Source organism: Podarcis liolepis (genome assembly GCF_965112155.1).
Source record: "Podarcis liolepis genome assembly, chromosome: 14".
NCBI classification, from domain to species: domain Eukaryota; kingdom Metazoa; phylum Chordata; class Lepidosauria; order Squamata; family Lacertidae; genus Podarcis; species Podarcis liolepis.
In genome coordinates this window covers 22,550,462-22,572,490 of record NC_139569.1, presented here as the reverse complement: position 1 = coordinate 22,572,490, position 22,029 = coordinate 22,550,462, and the positions used below count along the sequence as shown (strand labels likewise).

The window sequence follows — 22,029 nt, the reverse complement described above, 5'->3', positions numbered from 1 at the left end:
ATTGGAACACTGAATGTAAGCTCTCCTTTGTGAAAGGAGATGAACTGCAACATTTACTTGCAAGCCCCCCTTTGTACATCTATACTGCCCAACATCTGCAGGTGCCTCCCAAGTCCTTGTGACATCAAAGAATGCTCACAAACATTCTACCTTCAAAGGGCAAAGGTCTGTATAATCTTGATGAACTGAGCACTGGTTATATCCTACAAATAAATACTGCTGCATGCAAGACATCTGCTTTGGCAGAGGTGCTGCTTCTCTTCAAAGAGAGGTGTATGTGTGAGTTTATGTGTAGCTGCCTGTGCCAGCCCTGGTGTATCCTGCAAAGAAATCCTGCTGCACACAGGACACCTGCCAATACTATAGAGAAGGGGTGGCAACATGATTTCAAGTTGGTTTCCACACCAGAAATAGCTCTGAAAGAAGAACTGTGGTCTTTGCTGACATCTCGTGGCAGGAGTGAGAAACTGAATAGCTGAGAAGGAAAAAGAGAGGGTGCCATATTTATCAGCTTCAGTTGGCAAGACAGCTAAGGCCATTCCTGGACCGAGGTAGCTTAGTCACTGTGGTCCTGGCATCCACAACCTCAAGACTAGATTACTGCAATGCAGTAATGTGAGGCTTCCCTTGGGCTTAGTCCGGAAGCTGCAGAATACAGCAGCTAGGTAGTTGCCTAGGACATCCCATTGACGCTGTGTAACACCTCTGCTGAGTTTGTTGCACACTGCCTGCCAATATGCTACTGGGCGTGATTCAAGGTTTTCTTTTTGCATTTAAAACAACTTGGGACCCAGTCATCTAGAGGGCTGCCTTCTTCAGAAAAGACATTGTCCCAGAGGTGTGTTTAGTATGCACAAGGGAGCAGGCTTTTTTGTTTGTTTAAGAAAGCTTTACTGTAATGTGACCCAGTCATTTTATGGAAAATTACTTGTACAACTATAGCAATGGCCTAAATTTCTTTTAGTTCACCGAGTCTGCAGTCTTTTGTGTTTTATCTTGTACTACGCCACTTTGGTGGCTTTTGGCTTGTGAAGTGGTTTCTAAATCTGCAAATAAATAAAATATGCTGTAAGAAATCTGGCTAGATTCTCCAAAGTATGTTGGGCCAACTCCATATTCAATTAGGCCTGGAATATCACCGGTCTGCGAGTGTCTCTTTGTTCTGATGCGTGTGTTCATCTTTGTCAAATCACAGAATTGTAGAGTTGGAGGGATCCCCAAGCCTCATCTAGTGCAACCCCCTGCAATGCAGGAACCACAGTGAAAGAATCCTTAATAGATAGTCAACAGCCTCTGTTAAAAAACCTCCAATGGAGAGTCCATCACCTTCCAATGTAGCCTGTTCTACTGTCAAACAGCTCCTACTGTAAATCAAAGTCTGTCACAAGTAGCAGACTCCAGACTAGATTGTGTATGTGGCTGGCCACTGTGAGAACATGACTCTGGACTAGAAGGGCCATTAACCAGGTTCTTCTTAAGTTCTTAGGCCAGGTGAAGTCAAAAGTTGAGAGGCAGGAAGGCAGATGCAGGAACACTTATATTTGCATGCTCTCCTATGATTGGTGGCTTTTTCAACCCCCCGTGCCATTGATTGGAGGCATTCTCAAACCCCAGGAAGATGCGGATTGTGTCCCTTTTGTCTCTGGAACCCAGTTGCTCCAGTGCAGGGGTGGGGAACCTCTGGCCCTCTAGAACCACAGGTTCTAGATTCTGCAATCAAGTGCATTTCAACTGTCTTATTCAGTCTAAGACCTCCACAGATAGTGAAGGAAATTTGTGGTTTCTATTTCCATGCTTCCCTCCATCCATGTGTGTGTGCTTTTTTTTAAAAAAAGTGTAAACTCTAATTTCTTTAAATAAATGCAGTTGTACTTTTTTATTTTTATTTCAAAATCTTCTTCCTCCTCCTTTAAGCACAGGAGATAGAGAAAGAGGGAGGGAGGGAGAAGCTAAGCTGGGTTTCCTGTAACAATATTTCAGTGTCAGTAGTGTCTCTCTCTCTCTCTCCACCTGCCCCCTGAAGCTCAGCATAATTCTGCCGACGACAGGGACCCTGGGACACCCACATCTGCTTCCTGAAGAATTACCATCCTTTTCCCAGGCAACCTGGCCTCCTCAAATATTTAAAAGGCAATATTGTCTCGTTCGCACGCAGGGTGCAGAGCAAATAAATGGCTCCGCACTGCGCAGCAGCTAGGTCTTCCTCCAGCACTTTGGAACTGGCTGCACCAGCACAGTGGGGAAGCCTTTGCATAATCATCCTTTTATTGCCATGATCGCCAGCTTGGCTGGCATTGTACGAAGATGAAAGTTAATTATGAAAAGAGAAATGCATTAAAATAATATTTAGGCCTGCCTGGAGGAAGGCTAGAAAGGCAGCCGGCTTTGGAAGGCCCCTGACAAGCATGCTCAACATCCGGGCTGCGTGATCTGTGCTAAACAGTAAAAACGCTCACGTACCATGCACCAGCTGCAAACACCAATTCTGGGGCAGAAAAAGCTGAGTTTTTCAAGCTGCACATGCAAGCGGGCAGGTCTCTGCTCCAGGGAGAATGCAATCTAGATTTTGACACAGGGGAGATAGAGAAAAGTTGATTAAAAAAAAAAAGAATAAAAGGGACTACAAGGAACAGGATGAGGATTCTTCCAAACTGAGTGAATTGGCAAGGAGAAAGCACAACTTAGGTACCGTATTCCCCTTTAATCGCAAAGTGAATCAATTTTCTGACTGCTACCCTGACTGCAGAAGTTATCGGTTTGCACAGGCACATAACAAAGCCAAAGTTCCTGGAGTCAAAACATGAGATACCTAAAATGCCACCGAGGCTAAACTTTTCAGTCAGAGTACATGACAACTGAGCCAAGTAGCCAACTGACTGCTTGCTTTCTAGGTAGAGAATGCCCCCCTACTCCCCCCCCCGCAATATGCATTCACAGTTTTTATTTTCATTTAAGGACATGAGAGCATAAGGTATGTTCAGGTTAGAGAAGAGAAGATTGAGAAGTAGAATGAGAGGCAACTTGAAATATCTGAAGGGCTGTCACATGGAAGATGGCCAGGCTTGCTTTCTGCTGCTCCAGGGGGTAGAATCCGAACCAATGGATTCAAAGTACAGTGGTACCTCTGGATGCGAACGGGATCCGTTCCCCTGTTCGCATCCTGAAGCGAACGCAACCTGCGTCCGCACGTCTGCGCGTGCTTGAGTCACAATTTGCCGCTTCCGCACATGCATGTGATGTCATTTTGACTGTCTGCGCATGCGCGAGTGGCAAAACCTGGAAGTAACACACTCCGTTACTTCCAGGTCTCTGCGGAGCGCAATCTGAAAATACTTAACATGAAGCTACTTCAACCTGAGGTATGACTGTACAAGAAAGGAGAGGAGATTCCGATTAAATATCAGGAAGAACTTTCTGACAGCAAGAGCTGTTTGACAGAGTAACAAATCACCACAGAAGGTGGTGACCTCTGCTTCATTGGAGGGTCTTAAACTGAGTTTGGATGGCCATCTCACAGGGATGATGTAGTTGTGATTCCTGCATTGCAGGGGGTTGGACCAGAAGACCCTTGGGGTACAACACTATAATGCTATGGCTTTAAGAGCCTGATGGCCCTTGCAGTGGCCAAGCCAAAGCCACTGTATTCTGCTCTGGTCAGACCTCACCTGGAGTACTGTGTCCAGTTCTGGGCACCACAATTCAAGAAGGACACTGACAAACTGGAACGTGTCCAGAAGAGGGCAACCAAAATGGTCAAAGGCCTGGAAACGATGCCTTATGAGGAACGGCTAAGGGAGCTGGGCATGTTTAGCCTGAAGAAGAGGAGGTTGAGGGGTGATATGATAGCCATGTTCAAATATATAAAAGGATGTCACATAGAGGAGGGAGAAAGGTTGTTTTCTGCTGCTCCAGAGAAGCGGACACGGAGCAATGGATCCAAACTACAAGAAAGAAGATTCCACCTAAACATTAGGAAGAACTTCCTGACAGTGAGAGCTGTTCGACAGTGGAATTTGCTGCCAAGGAGTGTAGTGGAGTCTCCTTCTTTGGAGGTCTTTAAGCAAGGCTTGACAACCATATGTCAGGAGTGTTCTGATGGTGTTTCCTGCTTGGCAGGGGGTTGGACTCGATGGCCCTTGTGGTCTCTTCCAACTCTATGATTCTATGATTCTATGATTCTATGATTCTATGATTCTATGATTCTATGATTCTATGATTCTATGATTCTATGATTCTATGATTCTCTGAGAAACCCACAAGCAGGACCTGAGCAGAAGAGAAACTTTCCCCTCCCTGGATTTGCAGCACTGGCATTCAGAAGCACAACTACCTGTGATTGTGGAGCAGAGCCACCATGGCTACAAAAAAAAGTGGTGCTCTAGTAGATTTGATGGCTCATTACCTCCTGCAGATCCTCCCCAGGTGCTGTTGTCAAGTTCAGGACACCTCTGCTCCACCCTCCTCCCTGCCTCCACATCCTCAGGGAAGAATGATGTGAAGGGAACTCTGAGGCTGCCAATCCGGAAATCTGTGCTCTTCCTGTCATTTTCTCCCCATCCTCTCAGAACCACCGGCCATTGCACCTCTGCTTTACATCAAGGAGAAAACTCTGACGAAGCGAGACAGAGCCCTGAGGACAAGGCAGGGTGGCAGCCTGCAGAGGAAATGACAGGGACTCTGGAAATCTTCTTACAGCATAACACTTGTCAGCAGTTCCTGATAAAGCACATGCCTGAGCACTTGGAGCTCCAGGCAAGGCTGAGAGGGAGCGAAGTGTTTGCAGAAGGGCATGCTTACTCCAATGGGGAGCGTGGGGGCTCAGCTTGGTTCTCCTCAAATCCCTCTGGAAATGCACCTGACTGCACAACAAATAACAATGAACTGTGATCTCTGGAGTTAACAGGGTCTCCACCGCGTGACGAAGGCCAGAGTCATAGATTTTAGTATCGCTAGATAACTGTGGACAGAAAGCACCAGAACCTCCTGCTCAGACCCCACTGGAATCAAATGGAACAGTGCTAGGATGGGGTGTGCCCTTAATAAAATATACCTGAAGGAGCGTCTCCACCCCCATCGTTCAGCCGGGACACTGAGTTCCAGCGCCGAGGGCCTTCTGGCAGTTCCCTCATTGCACGAAGTGAGTGTCAGGGAACTGACATCGGAGCAGAGTGGAGAGGCTAGGCTCCAAGATTCTGCCAGAGAGGGAACTAGTAAGGGAAGAGAGAGAATGTCCTCTGGGGAAAGAAGTCCAGGTGACACCAGGAAGAAGGGAGAGGCAGAGAGCATCTCGGAGGTGAGGCTCCGAGACTCTTCCAGTGAAGTCAGTGAGGAGAGTGGAGGACCACCGCTTGGCACGCCCACTCTGCGCAGAAGGCTTCCGCGCAGAGAGGCGAGGCGAAGGTTGTCCGTTAAGGAATTCTTATGCTGGAGGAAATTTAGGAGACACCCACTGACGGATACTGCCAGCGACTGAGCAGCCGCGCAAAAGGGCTGCTCAGCCAGGGAAAGACGCAACTACCCCTAAGCAGTTTGGAACAGCTGGAGGTTTACACACAAGCAACCCCAATTCCCATGATAGTGAGGTTACAGGGAACCAGACAGAGGGCCTTCTCGGTAGTGGCACCCACCCTGTGGAACGCCCTCCCTTCAGATGTGAAGGAAATAAGCAGCTATCTTATCTTTAAAATACATCTGAAGGCAGCCCTGTTTAGGGAAGTTTTTAATATTTAATGCTGTATTGTTTTTAACACTCGATTGGGAGCCGCCCAGAGTGGCTGGGGAAACTCAGCCAGATGGGTGGGCTATAAATAATAAATTATTATTAATATTAATATTATTATTAATATTATTAATATTACTACTACTACTACTACTACAAAGCTTTAAAATACTACAATGGTGATGATACCCAAGTAAGTTAGAGCAGGCCCATTAAAATCAATGGATTTAACATTGATTTCAGCAGAATATAAGAACACAGGAAGAGCCCCACAGGATCAGACCAATGACCCATCTAGTCCAGCATCCTGTTCTCACAGGGGCCAACCAGATGCCCCAATGGGAAACCCGCTAGCAGGACCTGGTCACAAGAGGACTCTCTCCCCTCCTGCTCTTCCCAGGAACTGGTATTCAGAAGCATTGCTGCCTCCAGCCATGGAGGCACGGCAGAGCCATCATGGCTAGTAGCCACCAATAGCCCTCTCCTCCATGAATTTGTAGCCTCTTTCAAAGCCAGCCCGTTTGATGGCCATCAATGCCTGCAGTGGGAGTGAGTGCCACAGGTTCATTATGCCCAGGGGGTCTACTACAATGATGATTAACTTTGGATATCCCTTATTATTATTAGACACTATGAATCTGTTGGCTGGGTCTGCTTGTTTTCCTCTGGGTGGGGCTGATGGCAGTTACTGTCCAAAATACCTGGGGAGCAACCTGCTTGCAGGAGGCTGACCTAACTCTGTCACACCAACTGTTCCATGACCAAAGAATCTGGCTTTAGAGAAGGTGGTGGGGAACCCTCTGCAGATTACGTTGTCGTGGCAAAGCAAAAGAGCAGGCAAATATATGAGAAAACACAGTGGTAAGGGAAATAAGGCTGCAGTGCAAAACCTGGAACATCATCTCCTAATTGCCTTATACTGGGGATCATCCAGATTCAGAGGGTTCCCGCCTGCACAGGGATGGAATAATTGTGAAATTTCACCAGCATTTTAGTGTGCCCTTTTCTTCTTACACACACAAGTGATTGTCCCAAATACTTTCACCAATATGTGCTTTCCACTAGGACACAGATTTCTTGGCTGGAGCACTGTGCCTCAAAATGATCAAAGAAGCTGCGTTTCAATTCGTGAATTGCCTTGGGAAGTGTGAATCGGTAGGGGTGCATGAAGTTGTCAACTGAACCCAATGGCTCTCCCACCCCTGTCCCATCAGATGCTGCTGAACTATGACTCCTTTCACCCCACACCATTGGTTCCATTGGCTGGGGCTGATGGGGGCTGGAGTCTAATAACTTGTGGAGAGAAATGCATTAGTTTCCCTTGCTGTAGGCAAATAGCATATCCTATCCCTCTCTTCTAAGTAGCAATGGGGAGACGACAATGGCCTCCCTGCAGCCCAACCCTTTGCCTCTGATGCAGCAGCATTTGAAAAGTGCCTATATTAATTTGGGCATAAAAATAAATAAATTAGTTGATCTCATTAATGCACTATAAGGTTATCTTGTTAAATGCTAATTGGATGTGTAAACATGCCCTACAAGTTTTAATATGTTAAGTGGTGTCTCTCTCTCTCTCTCTCTGTGTGTGTGTGTGTGTGTTAGGGTGGGGGGATGTAATGTGTGTTCTGTGTTTGCGTCGTTCCAAATTAATTACATGACAGCTGGGGTTTACCCCAGTCCCAACTTGAGAACCTTCCATAAGTAGTCTTTCAAGAATAAATTGATATTTAATTAATATGTACTGGCAGCCCCGTTTAATTTAAATGAGTTATTTCAGGAAGTTCAAGTGCTGTTGAAAGACACACGTGTGTGTGTGTGTGTGTGTGTGTGTGTGTGTGTGTGTTTGCAAGTGGGAGAGTCATCCCAGTTGGCTTCGGATGCTATTCCACTTGAGTAGCACTAGAGGGCACTTTTGGAAAAGCTGAGAATCACCCGCTATATCTCCAGAAAGTACGTACTGTACATCTTTCTTGCACTCTTTCCATCCAAGAAAAATAAATAAAATAAAAGTAGCAAAATGAAAAGCTTTGATGAGAACCACAGGCAGTAGACTGGATCGAAATTAGAGGGATGCCCAGGGGTTGATTTGAGACAAGGTACAACTCTAGACAGGGCAGGATTATGACCTTTAGAGGTTCTAAAAAATTATGCTTCCCCCGCATGTAATTCAAAATAAAACACAATACTAAACCATGGAGTAATAATTTTAAAATGGCATGAAATTTACATGCATGCTCAAATTGAAATAGCTTCTTTCCAGATATTCTGGTTGCTGTCTCTCAAGATATCACCACCAAACTTGGCATGATGCTTCCCAAGGTGGGGTGTAAGGCTTTGTTGCCATTTGGACCCTGGAAGCCATTTTGAAACAATAGGGTGAACCGAAATGCCACTTTAGCATGTTTTTTTGACATAGATTTGTCTGCCTCATTGCCAGACTCACCCTGAGGGTTCCTGATGTAGGGTTGGGGGGGGGGGTCTTTGTTGATGTTTGGGTGCCAGGCACAATTTTGAATCAAGACAGCAGACCAAATGTGACTTTGGTGTGACTTTACTGTTTTTGGCATGAAGGGTCAAAATTCACAAATTGCACTGTCCATGCATAAAACACAATGCTTTTTGATTTCTAAAAAGTATTGGGCAATGCTGGGCACTTCTTGCTAGTAAAAAGAAAAAGAAAAGAACAACCTAGGTTTGATTTATAAATGGAGTCACCTGTCACTGGATTCCAGAGTTCTCCTAGTGGATTTATTTTAACAAGCTCAGAGTCAGCTGTTCCCCAAAGCGGCTTCCGGTCTCCCCCCCCCCCATCTCCCCTTTTCTTTTCTAGAAGTCCTGCTCATCGCTTTGGAAAAAGACAAGCCCTGAGGAAGATCTCTCCCACAATGCTGACAAGCACCCAATGTCTGACACAAATATGAATCTGAATTTCCTGACAGGAATTGATTGTGTTGCTTTGGGAAGCCTTAAAAGACCTGCCACTCAGTCGACAGAGCTCTGCTTAATACATCGCTTTGCAGAATGGAGTGGTCTCTCTGGGACTATCAGTTCAGGAAATGGAGTCTTTTCTGTTACATTTTTTTCCCTTCAAAAAAGGAAAATGCTTTGACAATTATGTGCAAGGAAAGCAGGACAGAAATGCTCTCGCCTTCCCCACCTACCGTTGCCCCCTCGCTACGGTCAGATGATGATCAGTTCCTAAACTGAAAATGTGCTGACCCTGGACGTTGTACCTCATCCTAAAAAAAGCACCCCAGCAAGGAATGTCTGTAAGCGATTATGGCCAATTTCAGAATTAAGGGTTAGGGTCAAGAATTGCCGAATGTTGCCCCTTGTGGTGAGCCTTGTCTCTGCAAGTGCTCAGAAATCTGCACTGACTGCATATGTATTTGCTTTAAGGCCAAGTTAAAGGTGTTGCCATTAGTATATCTAAACCTAGAACCTCCAAGTGTCCCTGTTTTCCAGGGACAGTCCTGGATTGCCTTCCCAGTTTCTGATTTGATCCTGGAATGTCCTGCTTTTCCTTAGGACTATTATTTATATCCCACTCATATGTAACCCAGCCAGTCTGGGCGGCTTCCAACATATATAAAAACATAATAAAACATTTAAAAACTTCCCTATACAGGGCTGCCTTTTAAAGGTTGTTCAGTTCCTTATCTCCTTGGCTCGGGGGGTCACATAACTCCATACTCTCCAACAATTCCCTGATCAAAATAGGGATGTCTTAAGGAAAAACGGGATCAAATCAGAAACTGGGATGGCCTCTGTAAAATAGGTCTGAGCTTGTGTAATTTGTAGACCTGTGGGCTCCACTTTTATGGGATCGTCAGTGGCTGTTGTTTTTCCGACCAGGTAAAGCTGTCTCAAACTTCACAGCTGCATTTTGAGAACGAAGCTGCCCATTGCCAGAAATGGGCTCACTTCTGCAACATTTGTGGTGTGATTGCAGTAGCGCTGCAGACCTCAGGAGCCCGGCCCTTTCAGAAAGGGTGGTGTATTGGAGAAGTTCCTTGCTAAGAGAGCACCTCCCCTGGGCTCAGCCCTATGGCACATGTTCAGCAAGCCCATCTGCCTACCAAGAGATAGATGCGCCGAACATTTACTGATGTTCTGTTTCCTCCCCCTGGTGCCACCTGAAATCCATCATCTCGCTATGGTGTCGCCGTGCCACTCCTTGCGAGCGAGATCCAGGGAAGCGGGACGCCGGCGTGCATCCTTTAGAAAATGATACGTGATCTGTCAGGCGAGCATATAAACATGAGCATTGACTCCGGTGCGCTCCCTATAAATCTACCCCTCTGCCGCTCCAGAACATATGTGCCGTCTCTTCCTTAAACATAAAAACATTAATTACACTATATTGTTTGGCAGTAATGGGGCACCGGCTGCCGGAGACTTGCCAAAACCTTAATTTTAACCATAAATCTGAGTGAGCGGAGATAGATGAAGATAAAGAGGGAGGCAGTTTATAGCACTGCGGAGTAGCCGGCAGGGAGGCTGGAGCGTGTGATGCACGGACTGTCGCCACTGTGATGGGGCTGAAGCTCACCAGCATGCTTCTATGCTCCTGCGAAGGAGGAGGTTTGCTTGCATGGAAATGATGCCACCATCTGGCAAGAGAGCAAGAAGGCAGAGTCAGACCGATGCTCCATGTGTCTCCAGGTCATCTATGACAGGTGTGCAGAACTTTCAGCCTTCCAGATAAGAATATAAGAATGGGATCAGACCAGTGTCCCATCTAGTCCAGCATCCTGTTCTCACTGTGGCTTACCAGAAGCCTGGGGGAAGCTGGCAAGCAGGATTTGAGTAGAAGAGCCCTCCTGTGGTTTCCAGCAACTGGGTGGCGCTGTGGTCTAAACCACTGAGCCTCTTGGACTTGCTGATCAGAAAGTCGGCGGTTCGAATCCCTGCGATGGAGTGAGCTCTTGTTGCTCTGTCCCAGCTCCTGCCAACCTAGCAGTTCAAAAGCACACCAGTGCAAGTAGATAAATAGGTGACGCTGCGGTGGGAAGGTAAACAGCGTTTCCGTGCACTCTGGTTTCCGTTACGGTGCTCCATTGCACCAGAAGCGGTTTAGTCCTGCTGACCACATGACCCGGAAAGCTGTCTGTGGACAAACACCGGCTCCCTTGGCCTGAAAGCGAGATGAGCGCCGCAATCCCACAGTCGCCTTTGACTGGACTTAACCGTCCAGGGGTCCTTTACCTTTATTCAGAAGCATTGCTGCAGCTGTGTTCCAACTGTGGTGGCAGAGCATAGCCAGCATGGCTAGGAGCTATCAACCAACTTTTCCTCCATGAATTTGTTTAATCCTCTTTTAAAGCCTGTTAAGTTGGTGGCTATCACCGCCTCTTGTGGGAGGCAGTTCCATAGTTCAGCGATAAAGAAGTACTTTATTCTGAATCTTCCAACATTTAGCTTCACTGGATGCCCATGAGTGCTAGTGTTATGAGGGAGAAAAACTTCTCTTTATCTACTTTCTCCATGCCATGCACAAGTTTATAAACTTCTATCATTCTCCCTTTTCTTTAAACTAGGAAGTCCAAAATGCTGCAGCCTCATAGGGGAGTTACCCCATCCCATTGATCCTTGTAGTTGCCCTTTATTGACCCTTTTTGAATTGTTTACTGTATTTTAATATTTTGTTAGAAGACACCCAGAGTGGCTGGGGGGGGCAGCCAGATGGGTGGGGTATTATTATTATTATTATTATTATTATTATTATTATTATTATTTAATTTGCTCACCGGTTTGGCAGATGGATGCAGTGTTACGACAAGGGAAGGAGAGTCTTCCTACATGTTTTGCAATAAGCTGGTGACTGAGTGTACTCAGACAGAAATGCAGCCAGAATACTGGCTTTTAGATGAGCTTAACTGTGTGTCGATGAAACTCAATGCTTTCCACACTGACTGGTAGTGATTTCCCCCAGCCCTACCTGGAGATGTCAGGGTTTGAACCTGGAACCTTCTGTGTGCAAAGCACATGCTCTGCCTTTACACATGCTCTGCTGCCCTTTCTCAAAGGCATGGAAACACCAGAAGCTGCCTTACTCTGAGTCAGGCCGTTGGTCCATCTAGCTCAGTTTTGCCTACACTGACTGGCAGTGGCTCTGCAGGGTTTCAGACAGGATTCCCTCCCAGCCCTACCTGAGGATGGCTGGAATGGAACTTTTGACTTTCTGCATCAAAAGCAGATGCTCTACCACCGAACGGCGGCCCTGGGGGTTCGTAATCTCTGAGTGCTTTACATTGCAAGCAGAAAAAGGATCAATATCAATTTGTGTAAAAATAACATTCAAACGAGACTTTCTAGCAACTAAGCAAAAGCAAAATAAAACTGTATAGCTCAAGCAGAATTGAGCAGTGCATGGAGTCCAGGAAAACTGAGGTAGACATATACAGTGGTACCTCGGGTTACAGGCGCTTCAGGTTACAGACTCCGCTAACCCAGAGATAGTACCTCGGGTTAAGAACTTTGCTTCAGGATGAGAACAGAAATCGTGCTCCGGTGGCATGGTGGCAGCGGGAGGCCCCATTTGCTAAAGTGGTACCTCAGGTTAAGAACAGTTTCAGGTTAAGAACGGACCTCCGGAACGAATTAAGTTCTTAACCCGAGGTACCACTGTATGTCTTGAAGGGGTTTTTAAAGCCAGTTATACTGTCTTTGTCTCATAAAGCACCCAAAGGATGGCATTCTAAAGGGTGGGTGCTACCACCAAGAAGGCCTGTTTTTGCATGGTCACCAAATGGTAACCTGCTATTAATGCCTATCATGGATAAAGCTGTCAATGGCTACTAGCAGTGGGGGCCTGTGGACTCTCACATTTCAGCAGTGCCCTGTGTGCAACACTAAAATTCAGGGGCCTTCCGCCTTTCGCACTCCGTCCTACAGCATTGTTTTGGTGCTCCTTGCAGTGCAGCGCCCAATGCACTACTGCCTCTGCTACTAGCCACAACGGCTCTGTTCTGCCTTTGCTGTCATGCTTCTGAGCATCAGTTGCTAGAAACCACAGGCGTGGAGAATTCTCTTGGGCTCTGGTCCCGCTTGCATGTTTCCCACAAGCATTTGGTTGGCCACTGCGTGTGACGGGCACGTCAGCACTTTTTCCTCTCACGCCGGTGTGCCCGTTCTCACTCAGATAAATTGCGCCCCCCTTACTGAACAACCCTTTACCCGAAGGTTTCTTTTCCTTTTCTCTTAAAAATTCTAGCCCAGACCATCCTGCGGAAGGGATCTCTGTGAGGGGATAACTAGTAAGTTGGAGTCTCAGACAGGTTTTTTTTTTAAAAGAAACAATAAATATTTATGTAAGGCAAGATAGTATATAACACACATGGATTAAACTTAGGTTTCTTCAAGATTACCGTGTGATTTTCTCTTTAATTTGTCCTCAGTTGTTTTTGAGTTATAGGTTTTGTAATGTGTATGGGTTGCTCGTGCGTAAGTTGCCGCCTCTCCAGGCTTTGTTGCCTTGCTAAACCTTTCAGTCTGGGCAGCCCTTCACTTCGTGGCTGCCTCAGTCGCTAGCAGTATCCGTCAGTGGGCGTTTCTTAAATCTTTTCCAACATAAAAGTTGTTTGACACCCAGTCTCCTCCTACTCTCTCTGCGCGGAAGTCTTCTGCGCAGGGTGGGCGTGGGTAGCGGAGGACCCGTGCTCTCCCCGCTGGTGTCCGGTGAAGAGTCCTGGAGCCCTCTCGCCGATTCCCCCATCAGCCCCTCTATATCCATGGTGTTGCAGTGATTTGCTTCCCCCTCTGCTGAACTGCCTCTCTCCCTGCTTGGCCCTTCTCCAGCATCATTTGAGAGCCTTCCCTCCGCCTCTAGCTCCGATGTCAGTTCCCTGACAGGTTTGGTTCCTTTATATGGTGGTACTTTCTTTCAGTTATCCACCCCCTTTAACACTCCTGCTCCTGAGGTAATTTAAGTAACAGTTATGGTGAAATGGGCACAGGATTTTGGATACAACATATTATATGGATCAGTGGGAGAGATTGTGGAAGGTAGGTATTAAATTCACAGCATGCTATAACCTTAGGGAGAACATCATGAAGATGTTATATAGATGGCGTCATACCCCCTTGAAACTAGCGTAAATGTATAAAGGAGGGTCACCCATTTGTTGGAGATGTAAAATAGATGTGGGGTGATACTACCACATGTGGTGGACTTGTGCAATCATTAGGGAATTCTGGGATAATATCTATAATGAATTTAAGAAATTATTCAGACTTACCTTTAACCCCCCCCCCCAGAGATCTTTCTTTTAGGCATTTCACCATTAGAAATGAAAAAAGACATAAGACCGCTGTTCATGTATGCCACCACAGCAGCAATAATTCTTGGAAAAATGAAACAACACCCACAATTACAGATTGGCAGATACTCATGTTAGAATATTTACAACTAGCAAAACTGACGGGAAGAGTTAGAGGAGTATTGAACCAGAAAATATTTGGAGAATGGAGAATATTTAAGGATTATATAAGATCATATTGTACCAATCACACCATATTAGCAGAAATTGAGTGATGCTTGTAAACACAACAAATACCGTTTATGGAGTAGACGGGAACAATATTAAAGAATATAAAACTGTGCGAGAAACGACAGTATAAACAGTACAGTGAGAATGATTGGAAGACTTGTTTTGTCAGAAGTATTTTTTAATTAAGTTTTAATTAAGTATTAATTAGGAAGATTAAGTTTTTTTATGTATGTAAATTTGCTTTTTCTTCTTTCTTTTTTCTCTTTTCTTTTTTCTTAATTGTTTTTTCTTTCATTTTCTTTTTGTAGTATGAGATTGTAAATTTTTGTAAATTCTTTGTATAAGTGTGTAATTTCAAATTAATAAAGTTTATTTAAAGAAACCACTCCTATTCCTGAGGTACTTTAAGTAACAGACCAAAAGGCTCTCCACACCTCCTCCCTTTACTGGGTTTGGGAGTTTCTTCTTTTCCTTAGAAGAATCTCTCCCCTCAGACTAGATCTCCCAGTAGATCAACCTCTGCCTCCCAGTAAAATTCCAGTCTATTCTTCCTACAGGAAACAACACTCTATCCTTTACAACACACTCAGAGTGTATGTTTCTACCCAGAACCAACTCTTCCCCCCATTCACTCTTTATACCTCAACCTGTCTCCCTACCTATCTCCTTACCTCTCCAACCTCATTTCTAACCCTCCAGAACCAACCCCCAATTCCTAACTTCCTGTCTCTCCTCAAATCCTCTCCTTTTAAACTCTCCCTCCTGGAACCACAGCCAATCAGAGGCTGCCGTTCATTAACCATTTGCTGGCAGGGAAAGAAGAGAGAGAGAGAGAGAGAGAGAGAGAGAGAGAGAGAGAGAGAGAGAAACACTTGTTGATTCAACCAGTCTAGCAAAACCAACTTTTTCGTAACACTGCGTGAACAGGAAGCTAGGTTAGATGAGTCAGACTCTTCTTGTGCTATGTTCATGGCTGAATAGCTTGGCAGCCAGGTCATGTCAGCAAGTGGTAAGTTGAATGTTGTGAAATGACAGAGCAGCACAGGTCCATCCGTAATGGCAGGTGGGCATCTACTGATAAGGAAGCCTTACTTGAAAAGATACAAAAAGTTGGGCTGAAGTTGCTTTTGCTGTTCATCCTTGGTGTGACCTCCTCCTCATGACACGTTCTACTTTTCAGTGACCACAAAGGGTGGATGAATCTGTCAGTTTTGGTTTCTCACCATTTATCATTTCCCCCCAGTTCAGGTCTCCACATTTCCACACCGGTTTGCAATTTGTGTATCTTTAAAAGTCATATAGCTCAAATTTCTCCTAATAGGCGCATGTTTGTATGCAGTTATGCCCAATACAGTACAATCACATCTTTCATGCATTTCACTTGTGCAATTTCATCAGTGTGTGGTCTAACGCACGCTGGTCAAAATGGCACAGGTTAAATTCAAGCAATCTGGAGTGCCTAAAACTCTTTTTTGCACCAGATCTGCTTGGGGTTACCTGGCACTTAAATACTTTTAAGCTCTCTGCTTTGCTTGGACCAAGGCCTGCTCAGTGTACCAGCTCTGGGATGCCCTTGAAATATCTCATGGGGCCATCTTGCATGAGCACCCCTAGCCTCTCAGAGCCCATGCACCAAACAGGCCATGCCCAGCAAGCAAGGCAGAGCGCTTAAAAGCTCTTTTTGTGCCAGATCTGCTTGGGTTACCCAGTGCAAAAAGAGCTTTGAAGCTCTCCCCTTGCATAGCTCACTTGAGTGGCTCTGGGAGTACAGGGGATTCCTTCTATCCCTCCTCTTCACCTGCTATCCATGGGGGTGGCTCCAAGGTGTTTGGGATACATGGGGGTGGCTCCAAGGTGTTTTCATACATGTTACTTGGCTGCAGAAGTGCATTGCAAAATTCAGAGCAGCACAAATTTCGAAGGGTGGCTATTGTTTCAGTTTGCATATTGTGATGTGAACTTGATAAGTTTCCCTTTAAATGCGAGCTGAATGTAATTTATTTCCCACCCCTAAAGACCACACTTCTGGTGTTTTTTGGGGGTGGGGTGGGAGGGCATTGGCAAAGTGAGATTGCCCCCAGAACCCCCTCTCCAAATACAACATGGGGGCTCAGAATCTGGCTGTGTCTGAAGCTTTATTTAAATCCCAGAGACGGGTACTGAGTGGTTTTGTTTGCTGAAGAAGAGTTTCAGGCTGATGTTTTCAAATGAAGAAAGGTGCAATGGAACTTTTTTGTTCTGCCTGCGTCAGCTTCTGCAGGAGCTTCCTTCTTCCTATCAGCAGCCAGCGCCTGAGGTCTAGTAACATGAAATAAAGTTGCGCCAAGACTGGGTCCCACAACAAACAAAGAACGCTTGTAGCTTCTGAACTGGCTGGGTTGCTGTTTTGATGTGTCACTCTTTGGCAGCCTTCGCACAGCCGGTGCAGACTCTCGGCTGCCTCCTTCCCCGTGGCTGTTATCGTGTTGGATCTTGTGAGGTCTCCGTCTTGAAAAGAGATGAAAAGCAAAGGAGGAGAGGCCTTTCCTGAAAGCCAGACAGCCTGTTGAAGCCTCCCATGCCAGCGTCTGTATCGCTGATGCATTTGCAACAAGGTGCTGGAAAAGTCCAATGTCAAATATGGATAAATCAGTACAGTAACAGCAAGTGCTGCCCATCTGAACCTCACTGAAGTCATCATCAGATGTTGGCAAACTTTCCCAAGTTTGTATTGTTATTCATGCACTTTTAAAAACTGAAATAAAAAAGCAATGAACAAAAGGGAAAAGTGTGGGGGCATGTAACACATTATTCAATAAAAGGTATTTATTTATTTATATTTATACAGTGCTTAACACTGTCTCTAAGCGATATGCAAAATAACCAACTTTATAGAATACAGCGGTATATTGCACAAAACTACAATGCAATCTATTCTATATCGGAAAGGTGTTTGGTGGCTAATTAGACACCTCCTAAGATATTGTAACGAAATTTTTGCATGGTGGTTCCTGAGATCAAGGAGCACGTTTTTGTCTATGTTTAGCTTCAATTGGATGGCGTTTTGAATCAAGATGGCAGACTGGACCTTTCAAGACTGCACTGATTTTAACCACTGACTTCAAAACTGCACTGATTTTGTTGTTGTTTGTTTCTTAGAATTCCCGAGCAAAGCCAGGCATAAATCTGCTAGTGAAACAATAAAATCTGCCACCCCAAAAGCAAAAACATAGCTTCACATTTTGAAAACATTTTAAGATTCAGGGATCCCTCCTCTCTTCACTCTCCTTCTTGCCAAAACACATTCCGACTCACAATATACAACATTAACTCATATATACCACACCCAAATTCAGTCTTTCATTGTCAGAGACATGGCCGGCAGAGAGGAATCTGCAGAGGGGGAGGAAGAGGCAGAGGAAAACAGGCACTTGGTTCATTCACGCCAAGAAAGTGAGATGAGCCCTTCTTGCTCTGGATTGCTGCCTGTAAAGTTTTCGCAGCAGCACAGAACCGAAGGAGCAGGATGCAGGTGGTACTAGGGGGTTGGATTCAACTCCAGAAGAGTTGGAATTGGCTGCAGCTGAGTCTCCAAGAAGTAGGAGGTGGAGCAAGTGATAAGAAGAAGAAGAAGAAGAAGAAGAGGAGGAGGAGGAGTTTGGATTTGATATCCCACTTTATCACTACCCAAAGGAGTCTCAAAGCGGCTAACATTCTCCTTTCCCCTCCTCCCCCACAACAAACACTCTGTGAGGTGAGTGGGGCTTAGAGACTTCAAAGAAGTGTGACTAGCCCAAGGTCACCCAGCAGCTGCATGTGGAGGAGAGGGGAAGCGAACCCAGTTTACCAGATTACGAGTCTATCGCTCTTAACCACTACACCACACTGGCTCAAAGGAAGACCAGCAGGAAGCGGGGGTGGGCTTGGCGTATATCTGGCCTTGGAAGGGGCCGGAAGCCAGTCAAGTCAACTGACTCCGACAGTGAGGTATGAATGTGGGAAGCTCGGATTGCTGAAACCTGTTGTTGATAAACCTCAACCAGTCAAACTGCCAGCATGTTGTGTCTTGTGTGGGAGAAGTGCTAAACCTGACATTCATGTACACAGATCATTCAATACCTTCTACTACTTCTCCAACATCACTCATCTCATTCTACTTCCACACCTCACACAAATCCACCAGTATACACAAACACACCACTAACCCAATTATGCCAGTTATACAGACCCTTCAGGTTACAGACTCTGCTAACCCAGAAATAGTACCTCAGGTTAAGAACTTTGCTTCAGGATGAGAGCAGAAATCGTGTGGCGGCGGTGCTGCGGCAACAGGAGGCCCCATTAGCTAAAGTGGTACCTCAGGTTAAGAACAGTTTCAGGTTAAGAATGGTCCTCCAGAACGAATTAAGTTCTTAACCCGAGGTACCACTGTATATCCTTCTTAGCCACCAAACTACCATCACCGACCACTCCTTCCAATCTACAAGAGCCAGTGTGGTGTAGTGGTAAAGAGCGGTAGACTCGTAATCTGGTGAACCGGGTTCGCGTCTCTGCTCCTCCACATGCAGCTGCTGGGTGACCTTGGTCTAGTCACACTTCTCTGAAGTCTCTCAGCCCCACTCACCTCACAGAGTGTTTGTTGTGGGGGAGGAAGGGAAAGGAGAATGTTGGCTGCTTTGAGACTCCTTTGGGTAGTGATAAGGCGGGATATCAAATCCAAACTCTTCTTCTTCTTCTACAAAAAAGACACTGCAGTTCTACAAGGCCTGCCCTGATGCTACCACTGCTTGAGAACATAAGAAAGGAAGAAGAGCCTGCTGGATCAGGCCAGTGGTCTATCTCCTCTTGCATACTGTTTTCAAATTGGCCACCCAGATGCCCGTGGGAAACCTGCAAGCCGAGTACAAGAGCTCTCTCCCCTCCTGCAGCTTCCAACAACTGGTACAGTGGTACCTTGGTTCCCAAACTTAATCCATTCCGGAAGTCTGTTCCAAAACCAAAGCATTCTAAAACCAAGGCATGCTTTCCCATAGAAAGTAATGCAAAATGGATTAATCCACCCCGGACTTTTAAAAACAACCCCTAAAACAGCAATTTAACATGAATTTTATTATCTAACGAGACCACTGATCCATAAAATGAAAGCAATAATCAATGTGCTGTACTATAAAATAAATAAGACAGTATTGTAGATGACAGAAATTAAAATTATTTTTTTCTTACGTGCACTGATGATAGTCATTGTTTGGATGGGGGGCTTTCATTCATTTCTGCAGCCACACAACCAATCCATCAGTCAATCAATCAATCAATCAATCAATCAATCAATCTGTAGCTGAAATGGGTTCCACACAGTCACAAAATCGAAGTCACAAGCCACAGTCACAAGTCAGTCCCATAAAATGAAGAACAAGTCACAGTAAAAAACAACAAAAAAGCCACACAAACAAAAATGCAAAAGAAAGAGCAAAAACAAAAGCTCCAAATATCATCTCTGTGTTGTGTGGGTGCTCAGGACTCAACAGCCAACAGGCTCAAGAGGAAGCCTCTGATTAGCAGCGGGGGACTCAGTTTACAAATGGAACACACTCAACAGGAAGCGGAACATGTTCCGCTTCCAAGGCAAAGTTCACAAACCAGAACACCTACTTCCAGGTTTGTAGCGTTCTATTTCCAAGTTGTTCATAAACTAAGCTGTTCTAAAACCAAGGTACCACTGTATTCAGAAACATTACTATGGAGGCAGAACATAGCCAGGCAGCTTAGTGGCCTTGTCCTCATCCAATCCTCTTTTAAAGCCATCTGAATTGGTGGCCACCACTGTCTCCTGGGGGAACAAGTCCCATCGTTTAAATATGTGCTGCTTGAAGAATGAATTTCTTTTCATTCATTCTGTGCTGAATCTTCCAGCGTTCAGCTTCATAGAATGCTCGCAAGTTCCAGAGTTGTAAGACAGGGAGAAAAAAACTTTTCTCTAATTCACTTTCCCCATAATTTTATGAACTTCTATCATGTCACCTCTTGAGACCACACTGAGTCAGGTTTGCAGGTGGGTGTTACTCATCTTTCACTGCATGATGCAGCAGTACAGAATTTTGTACTGTGAAGGCTGGTGGTCTATTTGAGAACATGCCCACCAGCCTCAGTCTGCTCTTGACTAGCTCCTACCTGTCTGCCTGGCTTCTTACAGCCAGTCCAGGGGTTGGCCTTGCCTTCAGCTTCCTCCTCCTCAGCCTCAGTGTTGCCCCTTGTAGAACTTAGCAGGGAGGAGGAAGGTGGAGAGTAGCACTTGAATCGGTTGGCTCTGTCTGTCTCTGACTCTTTTAAAGCAGATCAGATTAAAATCTGTTTGGGTCACTGGGAAGGGAAAGGCACCCGATGGTCCTCCTTCAGTTAATTGCATTCGGTCTCCAAGTCCCTGCACATATATTCCCCACTAGCCCATACCAATTTCTCTTTGCTTATACTGTCATTTCCAACTGCTCGCTGCCTCAAACGTCGGCCAATTACTCGGATCTGTTAGAAGTTCCCTGTCACTGCTCAAGAAGCTTTTGAAAACACGTGTCACTTTTCAAAAGGAGAGAGAGAGAGAGAGAGATATGAAACTGAAATCGGCAGTCTCTAAGGGGGAAGGGAGGGTGGGAATACGGTAAATAAACCAAACCTCAGTGGAGTCTGCTACAAATTCCAAAGCAATTGGGGATATGGCCTGCGTGAACTTCTTATCATCAATAGGGATCTGACAGGAGTATCAAGGCAGAGTTCATCTGCTCCTTTAGCAGTAGATAGGAAGGTGTCTTATACTGAATCAAACCATTGGGCCATCTAGCTTGGTATATGAAAAAGGGGAGAAAAATAACCATCTATATCCAAATCTCAGCCAAGATTGCATTCTAGATCTAGATCAAAATCTAGATTCAGGTCATGCAATAGTCCCAAGTCCAGTGATCACTAACAATGTACTTTGTTTTTTAAGCATGTATCATCCAGGCACATGGGTGGCGCTGTAGTCTAAACCACGGAGCCTCTTGGGCTTGCCAATCGGAAGGTTGGTGCTTTGAATCTCCGTGACGGAGTGAGCTCCTGTTGCTCTGTCCCAGCTCCTGCCAACCTAGCAGTTCGAAAGCACATCAGTGCAAGTAGATAAATAGGTACTGCTGTGGCGGGAAGGTACTGCTGTGGCGGGAAGGTTTCCGTGCACCCTGGTTTCCAACACGGTGTTCTGTTGCGCCAGAAGTGGTTTAGTCCTGCTGGCCACACGACCCGGAAAGCTGTCTGTGGATAAACACCAGCTCCCTTGGCCTGAAAGTGAAATGAGTGCCACAACCCCATAGTAACCTCTGACTGGACTTAACCATCCAGGGGACCTTTACCTTTTTACATTCAGCTACACAGTTGAGTTATGATGTTGCAACATTACTTAAAGTAACTTTCATCAGTTATCCTGTTAGCAGACAATTATTACTATTAAAACACAATATTGAGAATCTTATACAAGAGAGACCACTTGTTGCACTGACTGGCTGCAGCCTTCCATGGTTCCAGGCAGAGAATATTCCCAGCCCTGCCAAGAGATGCCAGGGATTGAATTTGGGACCTTGTGTATGCAAGGCAGTTGCTCTATGGCCCTTCCCTGTATGGGAAGCTTATAAACTTATTCTAGTGGCTTTGCCTCCAGCTCTTCCAACCATAAGCAGAACCTTGTTGGATCAAATGGGGAAGGGGCTTGGCTCAGTGGCAGAGCATCTGCTTTGCATGCAGAAGGTCTCTGGTTCAATCCCTGGAACCTTCTCCAGGTAGGGTTGGGAAAGACTATCTGAAATTTGGGAGAGCCGCTGT

The 22,029-nt window shown here is 45.6% G+C and overlaps 1 protein-coding gene across 1 annotated transcript in view; it reads right to left on the bottom strand.

Annotated features, from left to right (window-relative positions):
- ABAT (4-aminobutyrate aminotransferase) overlaps positions 1-22,029 on the bottom strand; it is a 196,129-nt gene that overhangs the window by 76,494 nt on the left and 97,606 nt on the right. The gene's annotated exons all lie outside the window — the stretch shown is intronic.